Source organism: Hylobates moloch, unplaced genomic scaffold, assembly GCF_009828535.3.
Source record: "Hylobates moloch isolate HMO894 unplaced genomic scaffold, HMol_V3 SCAFFOLD_22, whole genome shotgun sequence".
NCBI lineage: Eukaryota > Metazoa > Chordata > Mammalia > Primates > Hylobatidae > Hylobates > Hylobates moloch.
The window spans coordinates 23,071,998-23,099,497 of NW_026652297.1; the positions used below are offsets into that span (position 1 = coordinate 23,071,998).

A 27,500-nucleotide genomic window follows, 5' to 3' on the forward strand; every position below is an offset into this window, starting at 1 on the left:
GTATAAAGCCTTGTAGGCTATTATAAGGATTTTGGTTTTTCCTCTGAGTGAACTGGGAGCCACTGGAGAATTCTGAGCTGAAGAGTGACACAGTCTGACTTACATTCTAAAAGGATGTCTCTGGCTGCTGTGTTGAGAACAGGCATGGGGCAAGGATAGAAGAAGAGAGACCTATGAAGAGGCAGTTACAATAACCTAGGTTATTGATTGTTTTGATTAAGTCTAGTAGCAATAGAGGTGGTGAGAAGTGACTGTATTCCAGAAAGATTTTGAAGATTGAGCCAACAGGATTTGCTAACAGTACAGACATGGCTTCTGAAAGAAAGAGAGGCATCAGTTATGTTACTAACAACTAGAGGAATGGAGTTGTTACCAGTTGATAGAAAGACCATGGGTGAGGTAGGTTTGGGGGAAAAGATCAAGAGTTTTGGACCTGTCGAATTTAAACACACAAGTGATAATATTGAGTAGGCAGTTGGAGTTCAGAACAGGGCTCTGGGGAGGAGGTATAAATTTGGGAGTAGTTAGCATAGAGGCGGTATTTAAAATTCAGGGAGTGAATGTGTGTAGAGAAGAGAAGAAGACCAAGGACTGAGCACTGGGAGATTCCAATAGGGAGAAGGGGAGGAACAAGCAAAAAGATGGAGAAAAAGCCACCACCAGTGACCTAGGAGAACCAGGGGGCTGGCATCCTGCAGCCACATGCACATGGTGCGTGATCTTTCATACACTCCTGTAAATGTATAATTTTTGAAATTTCTATAAATATAAGCCTAAAATGACGGCTATTGAATTCGTTTTCTAATGTATACATTTTGTAATAACAAAAATTCTGTTCAGGGGAGAAATCCTTCACAATTTCCAAGACCAAGTGATGTGTAAGTTAAGATTTTGTAGGACTTAAATGTGCATATTTTAACCTGGCTTCTGTAAAGGTCTTACCTCTGTTGTTTTGACTCTCCTTTGGGGTAGGGAGGGTCCCTTGGTTAATTGTCCCTTTTTGTCTTTGCTGGGGTTATAATTATCATGGGACTGAATGTGGCTGAAGACCTCCATTTTTCCTATCTGAGGTCTTTTTGCTGTTTCTGTTGCAATAAAAAGGATTCTAGAGAAAGAACATATAGAAATGTGATGGAATGGCCAGCTTCTCATTGGTAACTTAGCCTTGGCTTGCACTTTGGTAGATTTCAGGATGGTTTCTAATTGTCGTGTATTTTGAATATGAAACTGGATTGGAAGGCACTTTTTTAGGTTCTCAGTTGAATTTTATCAAACTCACTATGTTGGTTTTGCAACTTCCTGCCGTCACTCAACACACACGAACCCTCAACACACACACACACACACACACACACACACACACACACACACACACACACCCTCAACACACACAAACCTAGCACATAGTAGGTATTCAGTAATTATTTGTTCAGTTGAGTTGGAAGAGGTTCCCTCTCTAATATGGCAGATGCTGCTTTCAAAATAACAGAAGACTTTATTTTGAAATGCCATCAACTTCCAGAAGTGGGTTGTTGCTTTAACATTGTATACACACATATATACTCTGGTAAACATTGATGGTAAAGCATATCTAAGTTACACATTATCACCTCCAAAAATTAAAGTAGTTTATCCCTGTTGGTTTTCCTTTCCCATTAAAGTCATTATCTGTTCACAGAGCAGCATTAGCAGCTGAAAAGACATGGCAGGGAATTGAACAAATCGAACATTCATAGTAGACAGATTTTCTCCTTCTGTGTGTGTGGATTGGACATGACTGTGAACAGTTGGAGGTCAGACCATCACTAATATGTATAAAACTTTTGATGATAATTTGCCATTTAAAAATATATTAATTTTTGGCAGAGGTGTGAACATCTTTGTCTTGCCTACAGCTTTATTTCCTGTGATACACAGAGAGCTAAAATCCACACTGGGCCAATTAGAAAAGCAAGAAAACTTTTTCTTCATTAAAGCCCCATTTTGTTTCTTGGTGAAAGTATGTATATGAATTTCATTTTCACTCATGAAAAAGGCCTGTGCAAAAGACTGACATGATCAGTGAGGAAAAGAGGGATCTTATGAATTGAAATAGGCATCCTGTTGTGGCTACATTTAATGGGTTTCCCCACACTGGTCCTTTCAGTTGCCATTTTGGCTGTGCCTACTCAACCTCTAACAAATGTCTGGTAAAAGAACAAAAGGATGCATAAGAATTATGAGTGGCAATACCTTAGTACGTTAGTAGACTGTACATTTTAAAAAGGGCCATCTTCTCTTCAACTGTTGTGAAACAGATGTCTCTACCACTAAGTGGTGGGTTAGGGTTGTGGTTAGGTCTGGTGTTAGGAGACAGTTGAGGTAAGAAAAGAAGAGTGAGCAATACTCAGCTAAGGGTCTCTTTCTACCTAGCAACTGGCTATGCTTTTCCATTGGCAGTTAAAGACTGTCTGGCCTTTAACATCTTTTCTAACACCAGGTATCCAAACTACATCAGAAGAGTAAATATTGTTTGTAAGCAGAATGGCACATTTTGAAAGTGCTTGCTTTATGTGGTGTATGCATTTATGAAGAAACAAAAGAAAAGAAGGGATTTTATTTCATTATTGCAACAAAACACAATTATTTTTGACATGTTGACATCTGACATAAAACGTCATTGCTATATCATCTCTAAATAAATCTTCTTTCTGTTGGTTTTGCTGAAAGTCCTTAAACCAATTTCTGTTTCTCTTTTATTCTCTTTGTTCTACGTGGTAGCCTTTAAGTTTGCAGACTGGGGTTTATTTTTAAAATAATGTTCTTATTAAAATAAAATAAATAAAAACTCCTTAAACATTTAAGAGGCATAGTCCCCAGACAAGACAGGCATTAAATTAGCAGTTGATTTTCTTGATTTTTTTTTTTTCTTTCTCTGATAGTAAAGCAATACTTTCAGGTGAACAATGGCTGTGGGAACTCCCCAGAAAAACATTTCAAAGCATTTTTTCCTCAAATATGCTGCCTAAATGAATTTAGTATGCCATTAAAAGATTAAAAATCCTACTAGTAAACTGTGAAATAATATTTGGGAGAGATTCCAGAAACTGTGATGGCACCCAACCCAGTGAGGTGCCTGTGTCCTTTCTTCACAGTAAACATGTGGGACCAAGTCACAAGTGTTTGTTATTGTGCTCCTTGCTCTAGACTTAGCTCCTTTGAACATAGGGTCCCTCTTCTTTGAACCCTAGCCTTTTGTATTCATAGTTGGTGCCCCATAAATGATATTAACTCACCACAAAAATATTAATTTTTTGACAGAGACGTAAAGCTTGTCTTGTCAAAACTTTATATTTTTAATCATCCATATAGAGATTAAAATCTATATGGAGATAAATTTTAATTTGAAAAGCAAGTAATTTTTTCTAAAATGTCACACTATTATCATGGGTCCAGCCCATGATAAAGAAAACTAGAAGTCATGACCCCTTCCTTCCTTCAAGGTGACCACTATCATTTAAATAATACTTACATGACAACTACTAAATTGCAAGGCAGTATAATCAGTGCGGAGATCTGTGGTAGAGACCATGAATGATGAATGAATTGGAGAAAAAGAAAGGTCCTTGTAAAGTTTCATAACTGAAGCTAAGCCTTGAAAAGAATGTTGGTGAAGAAAGTTAGTCTGAAAAAAGGGAATAATTCAAGCAAAAGCATTGTAATTAGAAGAAAAATAGTAAAATTAGAGTCATGAGTGGAGTGTGGTATTTGCTTCATGCTAGGGAATAATGAGATAGTTACAGTTACCTTGAGAAGCCTTGTTTTTTTTCCCCCCAAATTGTATAAGAATTGCACTTAGAATGCTGAAGGCCTGTGCCTGTTTTATTTATCAATCATTCAGGTATTCTGCTGAAGAAACTTTAGAACATAAGAGGTTATGTGAGAATAATTTAGAAGATGTTAATGTTTGACCTTAGTATTTACTAATTTGGGTTTTTTTGTTTTTTTTTTTGAGACAGAGTCTCACTCTATCACCCAGGCTATAGTGCAATGGTGGCATCTTGGCTCACTGCAACCTCCGCCTCCCAGGTTCAAGTGATTCTCCTGCCTCGTCCTCCTGAGTAGCTGGGATTACAGGTGCCCACCACCACGCCTGGCTGATTTTTGTGTTTTTAGTAGAGACGGGGTTTCACCATGTTGGTCAGGCTCGTCTTGAACACCTGACCTCGTGATCTGCCCACCTCGGCCTCCTAAAGTGCTAGGATTACAGGCGTGAGCCACCGTGCCGAGCCTAATTTGGATTTTTAATGGGAAAATGAGAGCCTAGTAATATCAGTAAATAAAATGTCCTTCCTTTTTATCTTGAAAGCCTTACATATAACATTCTCAAATTTACCCATCTTCTACAAGACATGAAGTGACAAAATCAAGATCTCCATGAGGACAAGAGGTTTCGTATTTTCTTACCAAAAATAAACTGTGCTTGAGTTTTTCTGGTTGACAGGTCTGAACATTAATTTGAGTAAGGCAGGAGGAGCCCCACCACAGTGAAGGGTCTCTGTGTCCTCCATGGCTTCTTTATTTTCTTCTTCCTGCCTCTTCATTCACCTCATGTGAATGGACAAAAGGATTCTACTCTTTTATTTCTAATCTCTGATGTTTCAAGAAATTATGATGTCTAGGTAGTGGATTTTACTAGTGCTGGCATCTTACCTCTTTGGTTTTGTCACAGTCTTCCCAGTTGAACAACCACAACAATACTGCCTTATAAATAGAAGACTAGGTATTTTAAAGCCTACTACAAATCCCCAGGGTTGAAATGGCTTACTCAACTCATAACCAATATGATATCTCAGGCTATTCCATTGCCTTCTACATCCCCCACCCCATTCCACACATTGTATTGATAATTTTTTTCTAGAAACTAAATAAAAGCAAATAATAATAGGGAAGTTATAATCAGAAGGTTAGTAATGAGTATGAAACAAATTGCCAGCTTGGTTCTAATGTGAGGATATGGGACATACATAGAAGAGAAGCAGAAAGAGACCTGGCCATGTTAACCTTGTGAAAAAATGGACTGTGGACAGGAATAACAGGGTTTTTCTTTTCTTTTCTTTTCTTTTTTTTTTTTTTTTTGAGAGGAAAATGGGAAAAATAGTTCTGAGGGTTGGATCCGGCTTTTTCTTTTTGCAGGAATTCTGTTGTCCCTTTAGAAAATATAAAAGCCGTTCCAAGGCACATTGGCACCCGTGTGGCACTGCAGTCTTCTCTTGGCACTGCCTCATCCTGTTGCTGGCGGGACAGAGCATGGACCTCTTTAGCCTCATCCTCTGTTGTTTTCTGCACAGGAGCCAAACATTGTGGCTACTCGCGAGGCAAGGCTGGCAGCTGAAGAACCCAGATGCCAAGCTCTGGACTGGACTTCTGTTCCGTTTGTGGCTGGTCCCTTCCCTGGCATCTGCCCTGGCTTTGCAGCAGCCTGTGTCTCCGTCTGCAGAGCTGGGCTCAGGATTAGGCTTCTGTTGGCTCTCATAGATGTTCGATCACTGTTTCCCTTTTGAATTATCCTTGGTTATGAGGAATGTGCCTTTATGACACATTCCTCCCCAGGTGACTGCTCAGACGATGTGCCTGCTCCTCGCTAAAAGGGGAGTTTCTCTCAAATTACCAGTCATTGTTAGTAAGAAAGCTTGTGCAATGGGAACATGTTTTTACAGGTAGGAAGATGTGAAGTGAAATACAAAAGCTTGTATTTCACACACAGATTTTTTGTGTTTTTCTTATTGAGAGGAAAGCTTCTGAATTAAGTCAAACAAAAAAACAAAAAAATCAAATAACCCCAGAAACATGAGAAATTCCAGAAGATTCTTCTTTCTGTTTTAATTCATCTAAATTTCTGCCCCACATCCTTATCCAGAGACTTTTGACTTACAAAAGGTAGCGGGGCCAGGCTGGGAGGGCGGGGGGTGGGCTCTCCAGGTCACAAGAGGTAGAAAAATATTTATAGTATTTGTCAACAAATAGACAAATAAACATAGTTATAGTATTTGTCAACAAATAAGCTCAGAGACTGTAAGTCTAGGGTCCAAACTTCCCTCAATGGGGGAAGAATACTGGACCGTATTCTGCTAGTAGAGGTGGAGAGGATAGGAGGAGGAAGCCAATAAGCTTGATTGCTCCCTGATGGGGTGCAGGGATAGTTCTGCTGGTAATAGGAAGCCTCATGCTTACTTAGGAAGTGAAAATCAACTTGAGAACTTCACCAACTAGAAGTAAGCTAAGTATAAACGAAGGCAGTTCAGAAATACCTCTGGAATATCTTGACATCTGAGAACCTTCTGACATTTGTTTACACTCTAGAATCTTTTGCATCAGAATTATAGACACAGTTCAAAGAGAAAGATGAATTACAGCAAAATAGAAGGTGCTTTGCTTTACAAAGCATAATGTCTTAAATGACCTATCAGGAATTTGAGCAATTTCAGACTGAAATCACAAATCTGTCATACTGTCAAGATGAATGCTTATTTATTGCTCAATTTCTGCGGCTGGAAAAGGATTTTGTCCCAATGGCTCCCAATGGCAATCTCTCCAGCTTCGTGAAACCTCAGTGAAAGTCAAGTCAGATAGATCTGAATTCTAGTATCAGTTCTGCTCTTTGTTAAATTCCTGACCTTCAGTAAACTCTCAGTTTGTTCCTCTACAAAATGGGAGAAATAACACTACCTATCTCATGGAGCTACTGGCAGTGTTACATGACAAATTCATGGCACAAAGTATGGCACAGAATCAGACCTAAATAGATGTTGGCTAGTGTTAAGATTTTCCATAGGCTAGGGTGGGAAGAATACCACTCATCAATCTTTAGAGCTGTATCATTTTTATCTCGTTGGTTGACCCTCAGATTTATTGACTATATTGCTTCTAATGAGGCAGAAAAAACTGTGTTATGGAGACACTTTGGACTACATATAACATGGTGCCAGACAGGGGACACAATGATTAAAATTGCTCAGTGAATCTTGAACTCAGGATAGATTTCAGGTTTATCCCCCTGAATGTATTATTTTAGAAAATTAAGCTGAGATATAGCCAGTTCGTAAATTACCAACAAAATAGGCATCTCCTGAGGTGGCCACCAAAGGGAATTTAAAAACCTACGATATATAGGTACCAGGGAAATAAATCCATTAAATGGATACTCTCTGGATTCGAAAATGTGGCCATGCCCACATAGAAAATAAACAGTTGATCCATGCAGGTGGCCTTAGCAGGTGCAAAGCACCCTGGGAAGGGGCAGTAGTCATTAAGCAGAGCTTCAGCGTCATTCATTGGCTCTAGAAATGCGATCCCATCTTTCAGTCTAGAGTATAAAGCCAGGGCTGGTACTTTTTTTTTCTGTAAAAGGTCATATGGTCTCTAAGGATTGTAACATAAAGCACCCACAGACAATATGCAGACAGTTAAACATGGTTGTGTTCCAATAAAACTTTATTTATAAAACTGGAAGGCAGCAGGATTTGGCACATCCATGGGTCATAGCTCTCTGATCTCTAGCGTAAGGGGTAAAAAATGTGCTAAGTCAATCTTCAGAATTTTATTTTGTAATCAACTTTTAGGTAGCTCACATAGATCCTAAACAAGGCACCTCTCATTTCTTATTTCTGGTTAGCAGTTCATTGAACTAAGATGCATGAGGATTTTAAGGGATTTGAGGAAAGGGCTCAGAGACTGTAAGCCTGGGGTCCAAACTCAAGGGTCAGACACGTGAGAAGCAGGCCCTAATAAGATGATAGAGACTGGAAGGATGGGTTGGATGCTAGAGAAAGAGCTGGCCATTGCCATAGGGAGCTTGGGCCACTGTTTCAGATTTTCCAATTTTTCAAAAGAAGCCAGAAAGTTGAAAAAAAAAAACAAACAACCTCCTGATTTTTTAATAATGGCTTACCAGTTTTAAAAGCACTGTGCAACCCTACCAAAACATGTATGTGATTGAAATCCGGCCTTCAGGCTGGTAGTTTGTGACCTTTGCTTTCAGCCCAGAGCTTTCCACCTCTGAAAACTGCTAGTTGCCTTGAAACGGAGCTGTAGGTTTTTCCAAGCATAGTCTGAGTTCTACAAGGACTGATCAGACTTATGCCTGCTTCCTTAAAGTCACCCCTCTATTTCAAAACTGTCTACCCCACAGTGGCACCACAAAGCTCTGCCTGACAGTATGTTCAAGATATGCCAAGCATGCTCAATAGTATCTATAGATAGATAAGATTTCATTAGAATTTGAACTGCCTGAAGGAAAGGGCAAGACTTGACAGCCTGTTCATTACACTAAAGACTTACGGACGACCAACTCGGAAAATTCAGGGAGAAATTAGTCCATGTTGAGTTTGAAATTGTCTAGCTCTGCTTGAATGTGCTAAATCCTTCTTTATCTCATTCCTGCTCTTTGTGTTTGGCAGATTTAGCTCTGTGATTCAATAGAAACTATTCTCTTTTCCTAATATTAAAACTTCATTTTATTCTAAACTCTAATTATTTGAGACTTTTTTCTGTGTTGGGTATAAACAGAAATTACCTTTTCACCACTTGAAAGTTTAATTCCCTAGTTTTAATGAACTCCTTAAAAATAAATTGGCTACATTAGATGAAACTTGTCTTATTTATTTGACAATTTCAAATTGTGCTATTATGGAAATATTGGGGTGTGATTTATAATTTTAATGTCCCTATGCTTCTCTCATGGGTATTAATCTATTTGGGATTCATCTGTACAGAAGCCATCTGAAAATTCTTTTATGGAATAAAACTCTCATACTAGAAGATTTGGGAGGCTTTTAAACCCAGCTTCTTTCCTTTTTCTTTTTAGGCAGCAATTCTCCCAGAAATAGTCTATTGTGCCTGACAAAATGTATCTAATCCTAAACTTGAAAAGGTTCCACTCCTATTTGTAACTCAGTGACCCTGAGGCCCAAATTGGTATTGAACTTTCTGAAAAAGCACTCTTGGTTCTTTAATAAGAACTTATTGGTAATTAGCACCCTAGCCTGGGCTTATATTTTGGGTTGTCAAAATAAAAATAAAAATAAAAATCAAGTGACATCTGTTGATCTGGAAAAACCCAAAACTGGATACACACATTTAGCTCTGCATTTTAGAAGTTCTTAAGTTAATCCCATTTTAGCGGTCTGGAGAAAGGTGCAATGGAATGAAATGATCCCATGAAATCCTTGTGCTCCATAAGGTGTCTTGAAGTTTGATTCGATATTAACTAAAAGATCATTTTGTTTCTCTTTTATAGCAGGAGGTGCAATGTGTTCATTTTATAACATCTCTGCTGTTTGGAATAAATCACCAAGGACAGATGCTCATCACGTTTCAGTCCAATAAAATTCTTTGCAGAGTCTGAACAGATACATGGCTAGTTGCTTTATGTCTCTGTCCAGGCCATCATTTGTTTGGAAAATCTAATTCACAGAACAAAATAGTGTTACACTAAAGACATTGAAATTAATATTTTGTTTGCTGTTTTGTGTGTTTGTTGTTATTTTTGGCAGAGATGTGCCTGTAGGACTTTACCTTCAGCTTCACAACTTCCACCTTTATAAATGTCATCCACCACCTCTTCATCTTTTCTTCAGAAACAGCACAGTTAATCTGATTTCCTGCTGTTAGATCTTCTAGTAATACCATTTTAAAGGTTCTCAGCAGGAAAATTTGTCAGTGCTCTTGAAGAAGTGCTAAAGTTCCATGTTCAGTCTTTTCTGTGGCAGTAAATAGGTTTTAAACAAGCAAAACCAAGGCGTCCATTTTAAAGTAATATGTGTGTCTTGAAAAACTGTTGGTGAGTTTCGGACATCTTTCATGTGCTGTGTAGCACTTCTTTTGTATTTTTTAAAAAAATCAAGAAGACATAATCTACTGACTTGCCAATATTCATTTTTTAAAGGAGGAGAGATTTGAGCTTAAAAAGTTGTGACTGTACATCTTTAGCTGATTATTTTCTTGAAGAAGTTTCATGTGGTTTTAAATTATTTATCCAAGAGGGTATGTGATAAACGGTTGAGGCTTTCCATAATGGTGTGCAAGGTAAAAATGTGCATTTTACCAAGCATTCATACATGCATTTTCCTGCATTTGAAAAAGCTGCACGAGTCCCCTGAGGAAATATTATCTAAGTCTGTGTGTGTGTGTGTGTGTGTGGTGTGTGTGTGTATAGTGTGTATGTGTGTGTTTATGGGTGTGTGTGTATGTATGTGTGTATGATGTGTATGTGTGTAGTGTGTGTGTATGGTGTGTGTGTGTGTGGTGTATAGTGTGTGTATTTGTGTGTGTGTATGTGTGTGTGACAGAAAGAGTAAAGGAGCCATCTGAATGTTGAGTAAATAGATAAACCCCATGGCTAGAATGGTGTTGGGGTGATAATCCTTCCCAAAGGGCAACAGAACATGCTTGCTAACCTGTCATGGTAATTTTCCTTGAAAACGAATCAAGGAAATCCAGGGTGTATAGTAACCATTTGGTTGGGCTAATGTTCTGACACCATCTGACAGGACCAGAAAAGTGGAAAGTTAGGCCCTTGCCAGTGAATTTTGCTTGCTGTTTGTTTATTAACAACCTTGTCAGTGCTGGATTTACTTTCGAGCTTTCTCTCTTTCAAAAATGTGTTTCTCACTCTAGAATTGAAAGATCATTTTTACTGGTGTATACTTTGGTTTTGACAAAAGGCTTGATGGCTGTCAGGTCATTTTAGGGTTAGCTTTTTTTTTTTTTTTTTTTCCCCACCCTGAAGTAGGTTTCTGAACTGCAGAGAGAAACCTTTCCCATGCACAAATCCCTAAGTTTATAGTGAGTAGACGAGAGGAAATAAAAATCATGCCCTTTCTTTTATTTAAAGATCACCTTCATGTTGAACCAGCTTTTTACTGCCATTAAATATTTGCTTTCTGGGAGCATTTGTATATATTTTCTTAGCTCTTAACTACCACATTTCTACTCAGTTTTGTATCTGCTAGCCCCAGCATTTACAACCTACGAAAACCTCATAAATCTACTTCATTTTTCTAATAAGACATGAAAGTCCTTAATTGGCCTTAATGAAATGCACTTAAAGGGCAATAAATGTGTTTAAGCCCCTCTTTCAGGGTGAGCTTCAGTACTCTCACTCTACTCTGTTTTAGCCTTTCTGGTAATTAATCATTTATTCATATGTGACGAATCAGTAACAAGATCAAGCAACTACTGCACAATTGCATGGTAATAAGCTGCTCATATATGTGTCAAGATTTAGCAATCCTTTTTAAAGCCTAATTTAAAGTCATTTTACAACTAACCAGACTGCTTCTCTGAAGCATTTTTCCCCGACTATCCTTTTTACATGTTTTCATTTGGATGCCATCTTTTTATTTTGTTTATAGAGCCCAGTCCGCCTTAAATCCACTTATGGCACCAGCGTGAATTTCAGCAATGCAAACATTTACCATTGTTTTTCAGTCTGCTTGGAATTCTCTCTTTGATCCAAAGGGGAGGGGTTTGGGAAGAAGCAAAAGAAGAAAAGAATGACTGCATTTATAAATAGAAGACCCAAGAGTCCCTGCCATTTTCGTATGTATTTAAATACTAAATCTGCAGTGATTTATGGAGACATGTTAATCATTTGCCTGCACCTTAGCAATCTGAGAATTCCAGCAATTTCCCATGTCACAAATATGCCAATGGTGGGGGTGGGGGTGCTTTATCTGCAGAGGAATTCTTACTTTCAACACAAGCTCAGATCAAATATCTGAATGCCTGTTTGTGTGTACACAAGTTGGGGATTGAATTTTCCTGGCTTTTTCTGTACAAGCATGTGCTCACTGGTAAGGATATATAAAGAAAGATTTTGACCTGCCCGATCATGGTAAACAGAGTTGCTTTGCCCTTACAAAATACATCTTAAGTTGATCCTAATATATGATTGAGCAATTGTCATCAGGCATAGTCAAGGCAAGGTTATTAGGTCCAAGGAAACAAAAGTAGCTAAAGAGTAGAGTCAGAAGTCCTTCTCCACCATATACTAACATATGTAGATCACTTGCCGTTTAATCATTTAGATGTCTTTAATATATGCCTAAATCTAGCAGGTGACAATTTTTTTTTTTAAATAAGAAGAGACTCTGATAAACTCAGTAGAGATGACACTTGTAAGTAAAAACTTGCCATTGGAATTGGTTTGCTGTCTGAATTTATCTTCTTCTATTATACATTGAAATGAATCTGTAAATATGTGGGTCCCTCCTCCAGATGCACTTAAACCTTATTAATTCTGATGTGAGGTAAAAAAAAAAAAAAGGTGAGTCTAAATTGGTGACAGAGGTGAGTAGTACAATATTTGAAAAGAAATGTCACCTTGTTACTTTCAAGTACAAAGAACAGCTACTCCAGTGTAAGCGGGCAGAGGGAGCTCTGGCCAGATTCACTATTACATCTGGAAAATGACCATGTGTGACAGCACAATAATTGTCTGTTGGTAGTGAATGTTCCTGAAGTACTTGAAAATTGTTCCCTTATATAGTTTAAAAATTCTACATGCAATTTAACTGTTTTTCTTTGCAATCCCACTAATGCAAAATTTTTATTTTTTTTCATGTGTGGCCAGTAAAATTCATCACAGTGGACTTAATACATATCTGTTGATTTATGTTGACTCAGCAACATTTTAAAAAATATTAGGTCCTAAATTTTGTTTTAAGTTACTTGCAGACCCATTCCTGAATAGAAGGCACAAAATCAGATTTAATCAAGGCAGCATTCACAGGGTTATCTACATAAATTGCTTCCCCTGGAGGTTGTGCAGTGTACAACTTGTGCATCCATACATGGTGGCTCTGGTTTTCTGTTTTGTCTGTATACACTTGGCCTTAATAAAGAAATATCTATGATTTTCATTGAAACATTATATTTTCTTAATTTTCAAAAGTCATATAGTCTGCTTTATCAGGTACCTCTGAAGGAGATTCTTAATTGTAGCAAGGGTATTTTCTCTTCTTCTTTAAGAAAAAAGAAATTTTCTTCTCTCTTTTTTTTTTCTTTTTTTTTTTTTTGAGATGGAGTCTCTCTCTGTCGCCCAGGCTGGAGTGCAATGGTGTGATCTTGGCTCACTGCAACCTCTGCCTCCCAGGTTCAAGTGACTCTTCTGCATCAGCCTCCCAAGTAGCTGAGACTACAGGTGTGTGCCACCACACCTGGCTAATTTTTGTATTTTCGGTAGAGATGGGGTTTCACCATGTTGGCCAGGCTGGTTTTGAATTCCTGACCTCAGGTGATCCACCTACCCAAAGTGCTGGGATTACAGGCATGAGCCACAGTGCCTGGCTGAATTGTGTCATTATTCTATTTTGTTTTGTGACAAAATGAAATGTTACTTTACTTATGACAGAATTCCTCAGCTCAAAGAACTTTTACGAAAAAAGTAAAGTAATGAGCCCTGAGTAAATTTTTTTTAAAAGGCCTACTCAAGCTCCATTAATCAGCTGATTTAAATAATTTTAGAGAGAAAAAGACACAACTTTAGGATATGAAAGCTGGACTCTTTATTGGGCTTAGGATTTTAAAATGGAGTACTATAGCCTTGGCCCTCTGACTAGCATCTCCCCTAGAATTTTGCAGAAATAATCACAATATGTCAAAATAATCAAAATGTGTAAAAATAATTGCAATAAGATGATAATTTAGCAGTAAAAGGAAAATTCCAGACCCAGTTTAATCAGTTAAAGTGTCTCTCTGGTTCTTCTGATTTGTTGTTCATTTATGCTGGGCAGCTGGACAATAGGATTTTGCACGGGCCACAAACAATGAAATAAAACAGCAAGATGTACTGTATTTTACTGAAACATACAATAAAGGGCAGCAGGGGACTAGTCAAAGCCCAATATTCAAAGACTGTAATTTTTTATCACTACTTTATTTCCTAAACCAAAATGTTTTTTGGTTATAAATATTGGATGAAAGCAAAATGTACCACATTTGCTAACATGGAGGCAATACCTAAACCTACTTTTTATAAGAATTAAATTAATATCATGTAAGTAGTTTTATAGTTTTAGCATTTTATTATTATTTATGTTCTAACTGCTCTGCATAAATAGAACTGTTTCTTGCTTCTTTTTTGTTTTTACTACTAATAAAAAGTAATAGGTATAATAATTCAGGGACTGTTTGCATTTCAAGGCATTTTCTGTTTGGTCTTGGTGGCCTGTGGAAGGAGACATACCCCAAACCAGAGCATAAGAAGCTTTAATAACAAACGTAGGAAGCACTTCTATGGAGCATTAGATGTTTAGGCAAGGATGTCTGAAACAAACATGGACAAATCAAAATTGTTCAACAAAAGCCAACCCAACTAATGATTGCATTGTGTGAGCAGAAATAGATCTATGTTAACTCCCAGCTTTGTTCATGTATGTCTGGCAATTGCAGAATATCCATATATTTATTAATAAATATCTTCCCTTAATTACCTGCTGATTTCTCAGAACACTTAAGAAAGAGAAGAAAATAGCTTTATTTATGATGGGCAGGAAGGCAATTTTTAACCACAACAACCATGCTTTCTTATATTTTCTAAAAAGTGCCTTTTCAGAAGTAGAAGTAACAGGAGATACTTAAGTGGAAATCAGAAAATTGAAATAATTTCCTTGTGAAAGTCAGAGGTTTGTGATTTCTTGAGGAAATTATATGGAAATTCATGCTTGGAAATCTGGAAAACTGGACTAGTAGCTAAGACCATGTTCCTTGTGTGGACAGATCTAGGGCTATATTTTAATGCCCTTATGCCTCAAATCCCTTGCTCCTATCACTTCTTAAGTATGTAGATAGCACAAACAACCCCTGCAATGCAGGTGCCTCCTAGCTTCTTCTTTCCCAAAGAAAAGAACACCAGCTTATTTTCTTGCCCAGAGAGATTTTTGTGTTATAGTTAAGAGAGTTACATAAGTGTACAGTGGGAGGCTATGCAACCATCCAAAGGAATAGTCATCAAGGATTTTTAGTTACATGGAAAATACTGATCCTGTGATCAGAAGGGAAATATACAGCATGCAAAGGTATATGCTTCGTGAGATCTCAGATAGAGAAAATGCATTGTAGAAAGACTAAATGAAATGTACTAAAATATCAACAAAAATGGTTTTCTAGATGGCAGGATTATGGGTGATTTTTGTTATTTTCTATATTATGCATGGATTATGAAATGAAACTAATAGAAACGATAAGAAAATAAACACAATGATAAAAATTAGAATTTAGAGTGTATTTTTAATGAATTATACACTATGTTAAGTTTTTATACACATTTACAGATGAGGATACTAAATCTTAGAGGAGACAAGACAAAATAATTTTACCCAAGGTCATACAGTTAGTAAACAGCAGTTAGAATTCAAATCCAGGATTTGTTCCAGGGCCTCATTTCCAACCACTGCATGGGAGCTGCCTTTCTGTTCTTCACGCATACTTTATGTATAAATAAACCACTGGAAGATGTCATGAATTCTTTGCTGAAAGAGGCAGCTCTGTGGCTACTTCTCACATCATTCAGGAGCCTAGAACCTACTCTTTTCCTTTCACAAGGACTGTCACTTTTGGTGATTCTCTTTTTCTTTCTAAATAAAAGGCTCATTTTTTGTTCAAACCGAACCAAATGAGCAGGGCTTCTCAACACTGTCCTTCCAGGTTATAACAGCTCCAGCCATTGACTTGAGCTTAACTTTTAGAAGCAACTTTGGCAGTTTCTGAAGGCAGAGTTTTTCCCAAGCTCTTGTGCTAACTTTTTGGACATGTTTGCATCCTAACACCACTCCCGTTATCCCACAATAAATATTAAGCCTGAGTCCTTCTAATTCACACCAGGCTTATCATTCTTGCCATAAAACTTGAAAAGCATCAAACCTAATCCCTTCAGAAAGAGGCCTGTTTTTACTTATGTTCCTTATTCTATGCATACTTTTATTAATCTCAACTTTCTTTGGAGCAGCCTCTTTCAAACTAGGAATTCTAATACAAACACATTATCAGTTAAAAGTTTCTGAGATTTTCATTTTGCTTCAGGAAAAAAAATTCTCTCTGGTGGTGTCCTAGGATCATCTGAATTAAGGTCAGAGGGCAACTCTGTAACTGATTCCATCCTATTAATAATTTTGAGAGAGGGTTTGAATGTTATGCTCTGACAAGCCAGGCCTAATTTTCATGGTTGCCAATAAAATGCTATTTGTAGTCCTCAGTGATGATACAAAATGATGAATGTAAATGATGGCCCAGATAAACCAGAGGACTGGACTACTGAAGGTGAGGTATTCTTGAACTAGACTAATTTAGGGAAAGATAGCATCGTTGACAACCATTTATTCTGAAAACTTGAATAAGCGTTAATATTACTTTTGCTGTGCAGAATTTAGATAGCAAGTGTGGCACGTTTAAAACAGGGACCCAAGTACTCTGCTCCTTCTCCCACTGGAAAGGGAAGCCTTGTCCCTTCCCCTTGAATCTGGGTGGGCTTGTAACCGCTTCAACTAATGATGAACTGTCAAGGGTAGAAGATTAAGCAATACCTTCCATCTGTTTCTCTTACAATCCTCCCTCTTGTTGTACTTTCTGAATCATCCTTCTTGGAATCCAGTTGTCATGCTGTGAGAAGACCCAGTCCACAGAAAGGCCTCATGTAAGTGCTCTAGATGATAGTCCCAGCGAAGTCCAGCTTTCAAGTCGTCCTAGTTCAGGTGCAGATGTGTGAGAGAAAAAGCCTTTAGATGATTCCAACCCATAGCAGTTCAATTCTTCCCAGGTGCAGCTCCGGACACAATGGAGCAGCAACAAGCCATTCCCACTGCAGTCCCAAAGCCAACCCACTGAGTCAGTGAGCATCATGGAATGGTGGCTGTTTCACACTATTCAGTTTTGAGTGGTTGTTACACAACATAGAGAACCAGAATAGCTAGCTTTTAAATTTTCTCTCCCATTCTTAGTTTTTCAAATAATGCCTTACTTGCTCTTACTTTATTTGCTATTAACTGAGAAGCCCCAAAGAATGTCAGAGGCATGTTGATAAAAAGATAAACATGATTAAGAGATTTTTGGGGGTGGGGCTGGGGATTGAGGAAGAAGAACATGTAACATGCCCACAAATGCTGGTACCTATCTCCTGGCTTTTGTGGTATGCAAAAATAAGTACCAATATTTGGACTTGACAGAGAACTTTCAAATGCATCTCCTTGTTTGATGCAATAGAATCGTCACAACAATCTTACAAAATGAGTATGATCATCATTATCATCCTTATTTTACAGATTAAGAAACTGGGGTTCAGAGAGGTTAATACATTGCCCAAAGTCACACAGCTGCCGGGGTAGGGAGGCTGAGGGGACCAGAACTCATGTCCCCTGGCCTCCCATCCCTTGCTCTGCCTGGCACCAGTTGCCTTACAAGAAGAGAACTGCTGCCCCTTTGTGGCAGCTGATCTTTCTTCATACTATGCAGAGCTCCAACCTTTGTAGGAAGCCAGAAGCGTCTCCTTTGTTGAACAGTGCCAAAATAGCAGCTCTGTAAGTTTCCACTCAGGGATGGAGGGGTGGAAGAGAGGGATACCAGCTGAGCTTTCATTATTCTGGGAAAAGCACAAGGACTTCTGAGGATTCTTAGTGCAGACCTCATGCCTTCATCCCTTGTGCATCATTTTTAGAAGTTTGATTATTGAAAGTTATCTTCTGTGTCTCTGCCTAACATGTTCAATCTTTTCTCTAGCTTCTTGAACATATGAAATGCAGTTATACTATCTGTTTTCATGGTTCTGTCTACTAATTCTATCTGTGTCATTTGTGGGTCAGTTTCGATTGGCCCAGATGGGTTGCATTTTCTTGCTACTTTGTGTGCCTGGTAATTTTTAATTTGATGCCTATTATTGTGAATATTACCTTGTGAATATTTCTACATTTTTGAGCTTTGTTCTGAGATGTGGTTGAATTACTCAGAGCTAATTTTATCCTTCCAAATCTGGCTTTTAAGCTTCTTTAGGTGAACCAGAGCTGCACTTCAGGTACGGTTAGTTCTTCCCTGTTACTGAAGCTCTGGGCACTAGTTCCTCTAATCTCTGGACACACATGCACTGGTTAGTACTCAGTTGAACACTCCAGGGGACCCTCTGCAGATCTTCAGAGTCCTCTCTCTATACAGAACTCTCCTCTCGGATAGTCTGCCCTATGAATTCTAGCTTCCCTGGTTTCTGTAGACCCCCAGTTCTGTCTCCTGAACTCAGGGAGACCACTGGACCCTGCCTGGATTTCCCCTCCCTGTACCATGGCCCAGAAGCTTTCTTCAGACAGTAAACTGGGACAATTGTAGGGTGCACTTCACTTGTTTTCTGTCTTTCAGGAGTCATTGCTCTTTGTTTCCTGATGTTCAATGTCTCAATCCTTATTGTTTCATGTATTTTTTCCATGTTTTAGTTGTTTTAGGTAGGAGAGTAACTGGAAGTCCTGTGTGTCTCAAAGACTCAGAAGAAAACACAACCATTGACAGATGGTTGAAATTGGACCACTATTTAGAGATCAGTCTTGTTCTCAACTGTTTTCCTTCTCTCTGGAACCCTGCCTTCAGGACTATTGAATGGGACCAATTTGTAGGTGCTTTAAATATTTCAGTCACCAAAAACCCTCTTGGATACTATTTGAGGCCAATTCGCCCACTTTCCAATGCTAAGATTACCACATCAGATTACGTAAAGTGTGTTGTATACTTCATGGCTAAATGCAAATGCTAATTCATGCCTTCAGTGGAAGAAAAACATTCATTTTTCTTTATTTATACTTTACTTTTGATATTTAAGCTTTTGTTTTTGGTGCCTTATGGTCTGTTAAGTATTTGTCACATGTATACTACTTGCCTAGTGTTTTTTAAGTTACACTGCAGCCTGACTTTAAAATCTTGTTTTTGAGACAATACTTACACAATTAGAAGTCTCTCTTATCCCTTGCATTAAAATCAGTTGCAATTCCTCTGCACTTTCACAGTCTCCTCCTCATACCTCTCTCGCTCAGTCACTTTTATTGTAGGAATAGAAGCTCGCTTACATGGTGATGGGTGTCGTGGAGCTCCAGAGGAGGACCAACTGGCCCTCATGAAATCTGGAAACGATTCCAGGCAGCTTTTTGGCAGGAGCTCCTGCATCTGTCCTGAGGAGCCCACCATCAATGTGACTCCACCTCTTTGTATATGTCAGTTTATCTCAGGTTGGGTTCCCTGAAAACATACTCTGACATGTAAATGGGGGTACAGAAAATTTTAAGGGTGGTGCTCTTGGGACTGATTCCTGTGGGGAAGTGAAGGAAACAGGATTGAATGGAAGGAGAGGTTGGCCTGCAATGCAGTAGCACAAAGCCCTTAGCTGATCCCATGGGGAGCTCTGGAGCTGTGATGGTTCTTTGAAGTTGTCTCAAATTGAGGGAAGAGGGGCTGAGTCTTTGTATGTTCCCCATCCACCTGTCCTTGGAGGCAGGCTGCCTCTGAGAAGGGGTTGTAACCATGGGTGGGGTGCTGAGGGCACTCCAGGGAGGGGCTTAGTTGAGACTGTCTGTCTCCTGCACTCCCAGAGCTGGGGGAATGAGTACTTCAAACAGGAAGCCACCTAATTAGATTTCGGAGTCCTGGGTAGTGATTTGGACTCCACTATTTATTAGCTACTTATTAGCAATGACAATTTGGGCAAAATCATTTATTCATTAAGCCAGTAGTTTTGAAATGTCTAGCACATGGGAATACAGAGGTGATATGGTCAAGTTTTGAAAAAACCCTGCCTCTATGGAACCCACAGTCTTATTGAGGGAGAGAACTGTCATAAGCAATATAAAGTAATGTAAGTAATATAAAATTACTTTTATAAAGTGCTTCTCTAACTTTAATATGGAAACAAATCATCTTGGATGCAGATTATGGATGAGTCTGTTGGTCCAGGGTGGAGACTGAGATTCTACATTTCTAATAAGTTCCCAGTTGATGCTGATGCTGCTGGTCTAGGACCACACTTTGAGTAGTGAGGTTCTAAATACAGTGAATTAGGAGGGTCTGGTAGTGGGAGAGGAAAGCTGGTTTAGATAGATTGGTCTGTGTGAGGGGGAAATGTTTGAATTGAGACCCCCCAAAATGTGAAGTTGCTTCATCTGTCTTATTTTCTTCTATTATAAAATGGGAATAATTATAACAAGTCTGGCACGTTGTAGGCACTCAATAAATATTTACTATTATAGAGGTTGTTGCTGGCTCTTCCAGACCCATCATGATTGTCCTGCCTCCTTCTACCTCACGACCTTTCATCTTTTACTCTTGGGATTGCTGCCATGTTCCTAAGAACAGGTGTCTGATTGGCTCAACCCCATGTGGGGAGACTGCTTTAGGCCCAGGCACTTCATAGGCTGCTGACCAGCCTGCCAACTGGCTATCCTTGGCTTTGTTGCCCTTCACTGGTCAAACAGCTACAACTGGAGGACTACAAGGTCATACAGTGTGAACAGAACTGCTTAAAACTGCCCCCTTAGTAAAGGCTGTAGCTACACACTGAGGCTAATGTTCAATATGTGTGACCCATTAGATCACGGGGCCCATTTGACTAGGGCTAGCTGTTTGTGCATTTATTTCTTGTAATGGGTTATGAACTCCTTGAGGGCAGAAACCTGTTTTTCCTGATGCCTGGCAAAGTGTTGGGCATACAATAGGAACTTACTATGGAGGCTTATTTAGCAATATTATGGAAGTTTGCCTTGTGGGCTCCCATGGTCTGAGGAAGGTTTGGAGGAGGAGGCTGACAGAGAGAAGGAATTTTAAAGATGAGGCTTTCAATAAGCGGAGAGAAGGAGAATATTCACGGAGACAGACACATAAGCAAAAGTTTGTTGGGTGAAAAGACCGACATTTTAGGGAAAGAAACAAACAATGTGTTGGGTTTTTCAAAGAGTAAACTAAATTTCAGCAATATTTTTCCCCACTGCAAGTACCAATTGGCATTTTCTTTAAGGCTTCGTGTGAATTAGTCACCCTACTCTTGTGTGTATTCACACACACACAAACACAAAATATAATAGAGATAAAACATTCCATTTCAACATATTCCACTCATGTATTTGCTTCACTAGCTGCAGAGGTGCAGAAGTCCAAAGCCAAGAGTAACAAAAATGTGTTAACAGGCAGCTTGCACAGGAGGTGGTTTTTTGCAAGAGTTCACAGATCTTATTTTAAGGTTGAAGCCCCCCAGATGTCCTTCCTCCTCTTTTCAACTGACAGTTGTGGTTGTGCAAGGACTACGGCTGGTCCCGGTGAACCGCCAGCCAGGCTCAAACAAACAGCCATTTGTGGCTGTGGATTTCCTCTTGGCTCTGCCTGGAGGCAGCAGTTAGTATTGAGGGAGTTTAGGGGCTGGAGGCTGGGGTCAGACTGCAAATGGTGCTAATTCTGACTCCAGTCACCCCCACAACCCCCATTTTTCATTACTGTTGTGATAATTTTAGCTTCTTTCTTAAACACAAATACTGCTCAAGGGAATTTTGGAGAAGACATCCCTTCCAAACTGGACATTACCTAACTTTTTAATGACTGTGACTCCTGATAGATGAGGATGCCTCTATTTTGGTCTTTGAGATGTGGTTGGAGTTTCCTTTCCCCATATCTGTCAAGAAAAGTTTGGCTTAAAGTGATGATACAAACAAGAGTTAGGGGGACATGTTTAACCTACTTCAGATCCACTCCCACCTGGAAAGCTTTCTAACTAATCTCCCTCCCTCAAATCTTTTAGACTAGAATCGTTTTTGCTCACCACAGCCAGATTAATTCTGACATTTTCATCATGCCATTACCAGAATCTCAATGACCGCTTTAGCCTTTAGGATAAATCTCTTCTCCTTTTGCTCAAATTTAACTTTGCCTTCCCCGTTCTGGCCAGAAACTCCATCCTTGCATCCTGATTTTGTACCATCTGTAATCTAGCCAGATTGGTGAACTCACTGTCCCTATAGCCCATGATTCCTATCTCCAGGTCTTTACCCGTATAGTTCCTTATGCTGGCCATGCAGTCTCATTGTTCCTCTCTGAATTCACTAGTTCTTCAAGCCCAGCTTAAGCCCTGCTTCCTCCAGCCTCCAGGATGTCCCTCCTCCCAAACTCTTCCAGCATCTCCTTGGACCCTTCATCACCAAATCTTAACCTTGTCTGTATTGTTTGTCAACTTTTGATGTGTCTAGGTTCTGTTTCCTCAGCTTAGACTATAAACTCCTAGAAGGAGAAGGTGTTTTACCTATTGCACAAAACTCTGTAGGTTGATGAATTGTGTGAGGAATGCTGTTAATTACAAATAAATTTTATCGAAAGCAGAATTTAAGGGTTTCACACTTGACAATTCTAACAATACCAGCACCATATATACTTGAAATTAATAAACTAGCATATCAGTGGACTTTGTTCAGGCTGGTTTGTTATATATAGTAGGACAGTGTAGTGGAAAGATCTCTCTACAGGGGTCCAGAGACTGGGCTGTAATCTCATCTCTGCTGGAAACTGGCTCTGGTGTCTCTCATAAGTGGCCCTGTTTCCCTGGGGCTCAGTTTCATTAAGCTGTGAATTTCAGAGAATATTATAATCCCAGTTTGAATTAATAGAAAGAAGGGGCAAGGCTGGGGTAGGGTGGCACATTTCTAACAATGTTGTTTGAATTTAAACTTTTGCCCCTGTTTTCCTCTATTTGTTTTCTCATATTAGAATTGCCTTCTCTCTCCTCTTTCTCTCCTTCTCTCTCACATTAGGATTGTTCTGTCTCTCTCTCTCTCTCCTCTCCTCTGTCTTTGGGATTGCCTTCTCTCTCTCTCTTTCTCTCATTAAGATTGCCCTCTCGGTCTCTCATTAGGATTGCCTTCTCTGTCTCTCTCTCATTAGGATTGCCTTCTCTCTCTCTCTTTCTCTCTCTCTCTCTCATTAGGATTGCCTTCTCTCTCTCTCTCTCTCTCTCATTAGGATTGCCTTCTCTCTCTCTCTTTCTCTCTCTCTCTCTCATTAGGATTGCCTTCTCTCTCTCTCTCTCATTAGGATTGCCTTCTCTCTCTCTGTCTCTCATTAGGATTGCCTTCTCTCTCTCTCTCTCATTAGGATTGCCTTCTCTCTCTCTCTCTCTCATTAGGATTGTCTTCTCTCTCTCTCATTAGGATTGCCTTCTCTCTCCCTCTTTCTCTCATTAGGATTGCCTTCTCTCTCCCTCTTTCTCTCATTAGGATTGCCTTCTCTCTCTCTCTCTCTCATTAGGATTGCCTTCTCTCTCCTCTCTCTCTCTCTCTCTCATTAGGATTGCCTTCTCTCTGTCTTCCCCTGTCTCTCATTAGGATTGCCCTCTTTCTCTCTCTCTCTCATTAGGATTGCCTTCTCTCTCTCTCCTCTGTCTCCCATTAGGATTCTCTCTCTGTCTCCCCTCTCTCTCATTAGGATTGCGTTCTCTCTCTCCTCTGTCTCTCTCTCTCATTAGGATTCTCTCTCTCTGTCTCCTCTGTCTCTCTCTCATTAGGATTCTCTCTCTCTCTCTTTCTCTCTCTCATTAGGATTGCCCTCTCTCTTTCTCTTATTAGGATTGCCTCTGTCTCTTTCTTTCCTTTTTTCCCTTTAAGTGTCAGTAAACCTGATAATGATCTCACTTTCCTTTATTTCTTTCCTTGTTCTAACCACACTTCAGTGTGTTCTTCTTTGATAAACATTTCTCACGCCATGAATGCTGAGTGCTGCACATACAAGCTTCTGCTTACTTTGTCCCCAGAAGCTTTTATTTAAAAAAAAAATAAGTGAACTCTTAGCCCTGAGAATAGATTTTTCTTGTAATTGAACAGTGCATTTCCACTCACGAGTGCCAAGTCTATTAAAAACATGACCTCATTCATCTATCATCTCCTGTCAGTTCATAGGACTTCTGAGGATGGGGGTACAAGGGAAATGCCCATTGAGCCATCCCATTTTAGAGAGTGAGAAATCAAGACCCAGAGGCCCCAGTGGTTTGACCTAGGGATTCAATGAGTCCTTGGCTAGTAGGAAAGCAAAACATGGGGCTCTTGGTTTCTGGCCACTTTTCTAGCCACAGGCATGGGGACAAGTTTGAGCAGAATCTGGAGTCAAATCAGTCAGGAAGCAGCCAAGAAAGAGTGCTGCCCCTGGGGATTTAAGGAGGCGATGAGTGAGTACAGTGATGTGATCTGACTGGAGACAGATGAAGGAAAAAGAATTCACCCACACTCAGAGACTTTTCTAGAAAAGGAGAAGGGAAACCTCCATTTAGGCAAGACCAAAGGGAAGATGAAAAAAAGGATATGGGCCACATTGAATTCTTTTTATTGGTGTCCAATCTAGCTGCCAGTCTGTATCATCTGCTTCAGAGCTCCCAGCTTTGTCTTGAGACCCGGCCAGAGATGGAGTTATCATGAAGCTGATGAAGCTTAAGTTTCAGGGCTCTCACTTGCACAGGCCCCTCGTAAGTCCCAGGAGGGCCCTAGCACTGAGTTCACAAGGTTATATCTTTTTGCAAAATTTGTAAAAGAATTTTTTTCTTAACGAGCGTTACCTCACACTTCCAAATTGTTTAAGTTTTAAGGCCTTACAGATCTGAATCTGCTCCTGAACCTGAGCCCCATTGACACACTGACACATAATGTCTGCAGCTTTTGTGCCCTCAAGAAACCACTCCTTTTCCTAAGTGGATCTGTGTGGTCTTAAACTGCCAAACTATGTTTATGCCTGCTCTGTGTCCTCACCACACAATTGCAATTCTTGGCCTTAAGAAGGAAAGCTAGGCTTCTTTGAGCGATTATTATGTAACCAATGCTTTCATAAACACCACCTTAGTTCAGACTTACCACATCTTACTTTTTGCAAAGTAGGGGAAGAGGTTCAGGAAGTTTTGATAACTTGGTGAAGGTCACATGGCTTGAAAATGGCACAGCTCAAATGGAAGCCAATTATTTTTGCATAAGCAGGGATAGAGAGGAGAAAAAACCAGAGGATTCTGGGGTAAAAGGAAAGTTATTTCCCTTTGCTCAATCTACATTTCCCTTTTTCTTTGCAGATCCTTTTCTGTCTTCTTTTTCTGATTCCAGTCAATATGTGTTATGGAGTCTGTGGTCTCCGCAAGGCCTTGGGATAGGCATCCAAAGGTGAAGAGGGCAGTTCCTGGAAATTTAAAAGAGAAAGCTAAATAACTACAGAAATTAAGAATATCTGACAGTAGAGAGCTACTTAGTGCTATGGGGTGGGGAAGCTGGAGGTGTAGGTAAGCATTGAAAGTGACATGTGATATGGATCTCAGATAATATTCAGTGGGATGAAGGTAATTGGGAAAGATGTCCATGGAACCTGTGACATGAGCCTACAGGAAAGAAAAAATATGTATAAGCCATATTGTCCTTAGACCTGGGAAAAGGAGTTGGGGGTGAGGTGCTACTGGCATTGAGCCTCATGCTTTATCAGAGCAGTGAGTCTCAAACTTTAGCATGCATCAAAATTCAGCAAGACTTGTTAAAACTCAATTCCTGCCCTCCACCTCTGAGTTTTTGTGGGGGTGGGGCTTCTTGTGGCGCCTGAGAGTCTGCATTTCTATCAATCTTCCACGTGATGCTGATGCTGCTGGTCTGAGGACCATACACTGAGTAGCACTGCTTTAGAGAACCCCACTCTGGGCTGTGCTCCTCTTTTATATGGCAAAAGGTCTGCAGGGCCAAGAGGGTGGTGCCCACTCACAACTCATGGCCCACCTTTTAGACTACTCTTTGGGATAATCTGAAGTCTTGGATTTTTCTGCTCATTTACCCCTGAGTGGTCCATATGCATCTCCAGGACTTGGTGGGCCTCCTTCCTGGGTTTCTCTTCTCAAAGAGAAGTGAGAACTATCTCACTATCGTGTGCACCATTAGTTCTGAGAAGTGGCTGTGGGATGGCTCTTTGCTTGGGGGTGTGGACAGACCTTGGACCTGCAGACTTATATGCCTGTATCTATGTATGCTGGCCCCTGCAGTCAAGATAAATGCAGGGGTTGGAAGAAATGAGGGCAAGGCGTGGGTCAGAATCCAGAAGCTGTGCTTCTCTCACCTCTGTGTTCCACCATAGCGTCCTGAGGACCTGCAGGCTTCTAAACGCAAGGGTGGCTTTCTAGGTGATTAGGTAGCTATATTTGTCAAGGCAAAAACATAATATATATTTGATTTGATGGCTTGCTCACTTGATTTATGATTTGTAAATATTTGGACATTTGGTATGTGGGCTTCCACTTCAAGCCCTTTAAATGTTAGAGGTGGGCCTGCAGATAAGAATAAGCCATATTTTATTCTGTTTTTTTTTTTAAAACAGTTTCGTTGATATATAATTCACATATCATACAATTCATCCATTTAAAGTATACAATCCAATGGCTGTTAGTGTGTTCCAGAGTTGTACACACATCATCGCAATCAATTTTAGAAAATTTTCATCACCCAAAAAAGAAACTCCATGACTTTTACTAGTCATTTCCCATTTTTGTCCCCCCAGCCCCCAGCCTATCCTCTCACTCCTGCCCCCAGGCAATTGCTTATCCACTTTCTGTCTCTGTGTGTTTGCCTATTCTGGATATTTAAAAAATTCCTCCTATCTAATTGTAATTATATACCCTTTAACCAACTGCTCCCCATCCCCCTTTCCCCACTAACCACTGAGGCTCCTGGTAACCAGCATTCTACTCTCTCCTCCTAGTGAGATCAGCTTTTTTATATTCCCCATATGAGTGATACCATGCTGTATTTGCCTTTCTGTACCTGGCAGATTTCACTTCACATAATGTCCTCCAGGTTCCTCCATGATGTCATATCATTCTAATTTTCATAAAAGAAAAAAGGAACACCTTTTTTGCTTCTCACCTTGTTATAAACATAGAAATTCTTCCCTGAAGTTGGTGACTCACAGAAATGTGGCTTCCGCTGTAGATGAGAAACACGGGGATCCTGGCTAATCATGGATGGAGTGGGCCATGTGCACTTTTGTCTTCCCCCAACTCTCTCTCTCTCTGCCTCCTGCCTGCCTTCTGGTGTTCTTGCTTCTCCCCCACTTCTAAAGCCTGTCTTCGAAATAACGTGCTGATATTAGCTAATAATGGTCCAAGGCTTCTCCCAGGAACACTCCTCAGATGGGCAAAGCCTCTGAGAATCTGAGTCACAACATTCTAAGTGCTGTGGCTTCATCTGTGGGGGTGGCGCATTTTGGGGTATACTTCAAGTTATACCACAATTGGGGCTTCCAGCTTGTGGGTTTAAGTTTGTCCAGAAGAAATGTTTCAAACAGAAGAAGACTTTGTAGACATTGAAGACACATAGAAGTGATATGGGGCCAGTTAGTAAGTGCCAAAACTCAGAAAGTTTTGAATTTTGCTCAGTGGTTCTAAGTTGAACGATATGGATTTTGGGGGCACCAGATTGCCTTGAAGCTTGTAATCATGCAGATTCCTTGGGCCCCACCCT

General features: G+C 39.8%; 1 long non-coding RNA gene across 1 annotated transcript in view; it reads left to right on the top strand.

Annotated features, from left to right (window-relative positions):
• Positions 1-568: 568 nt before the first annotated feature.
• The window catches only part of LOC131382287 (uncharacterized), a 312,337-nt gene continuing 285,405 nt past the window's right edge, over positions 569-27,500 (top strand). The window contains exon 1 of the long non-coding RNA XR_009211603.1: positions 569-711. This is a non-coding gene — a long non-coding RNA (uncharacterized LOC131382287). The remainder of the gene's footprint in view (positions 712-27,500) is intronic.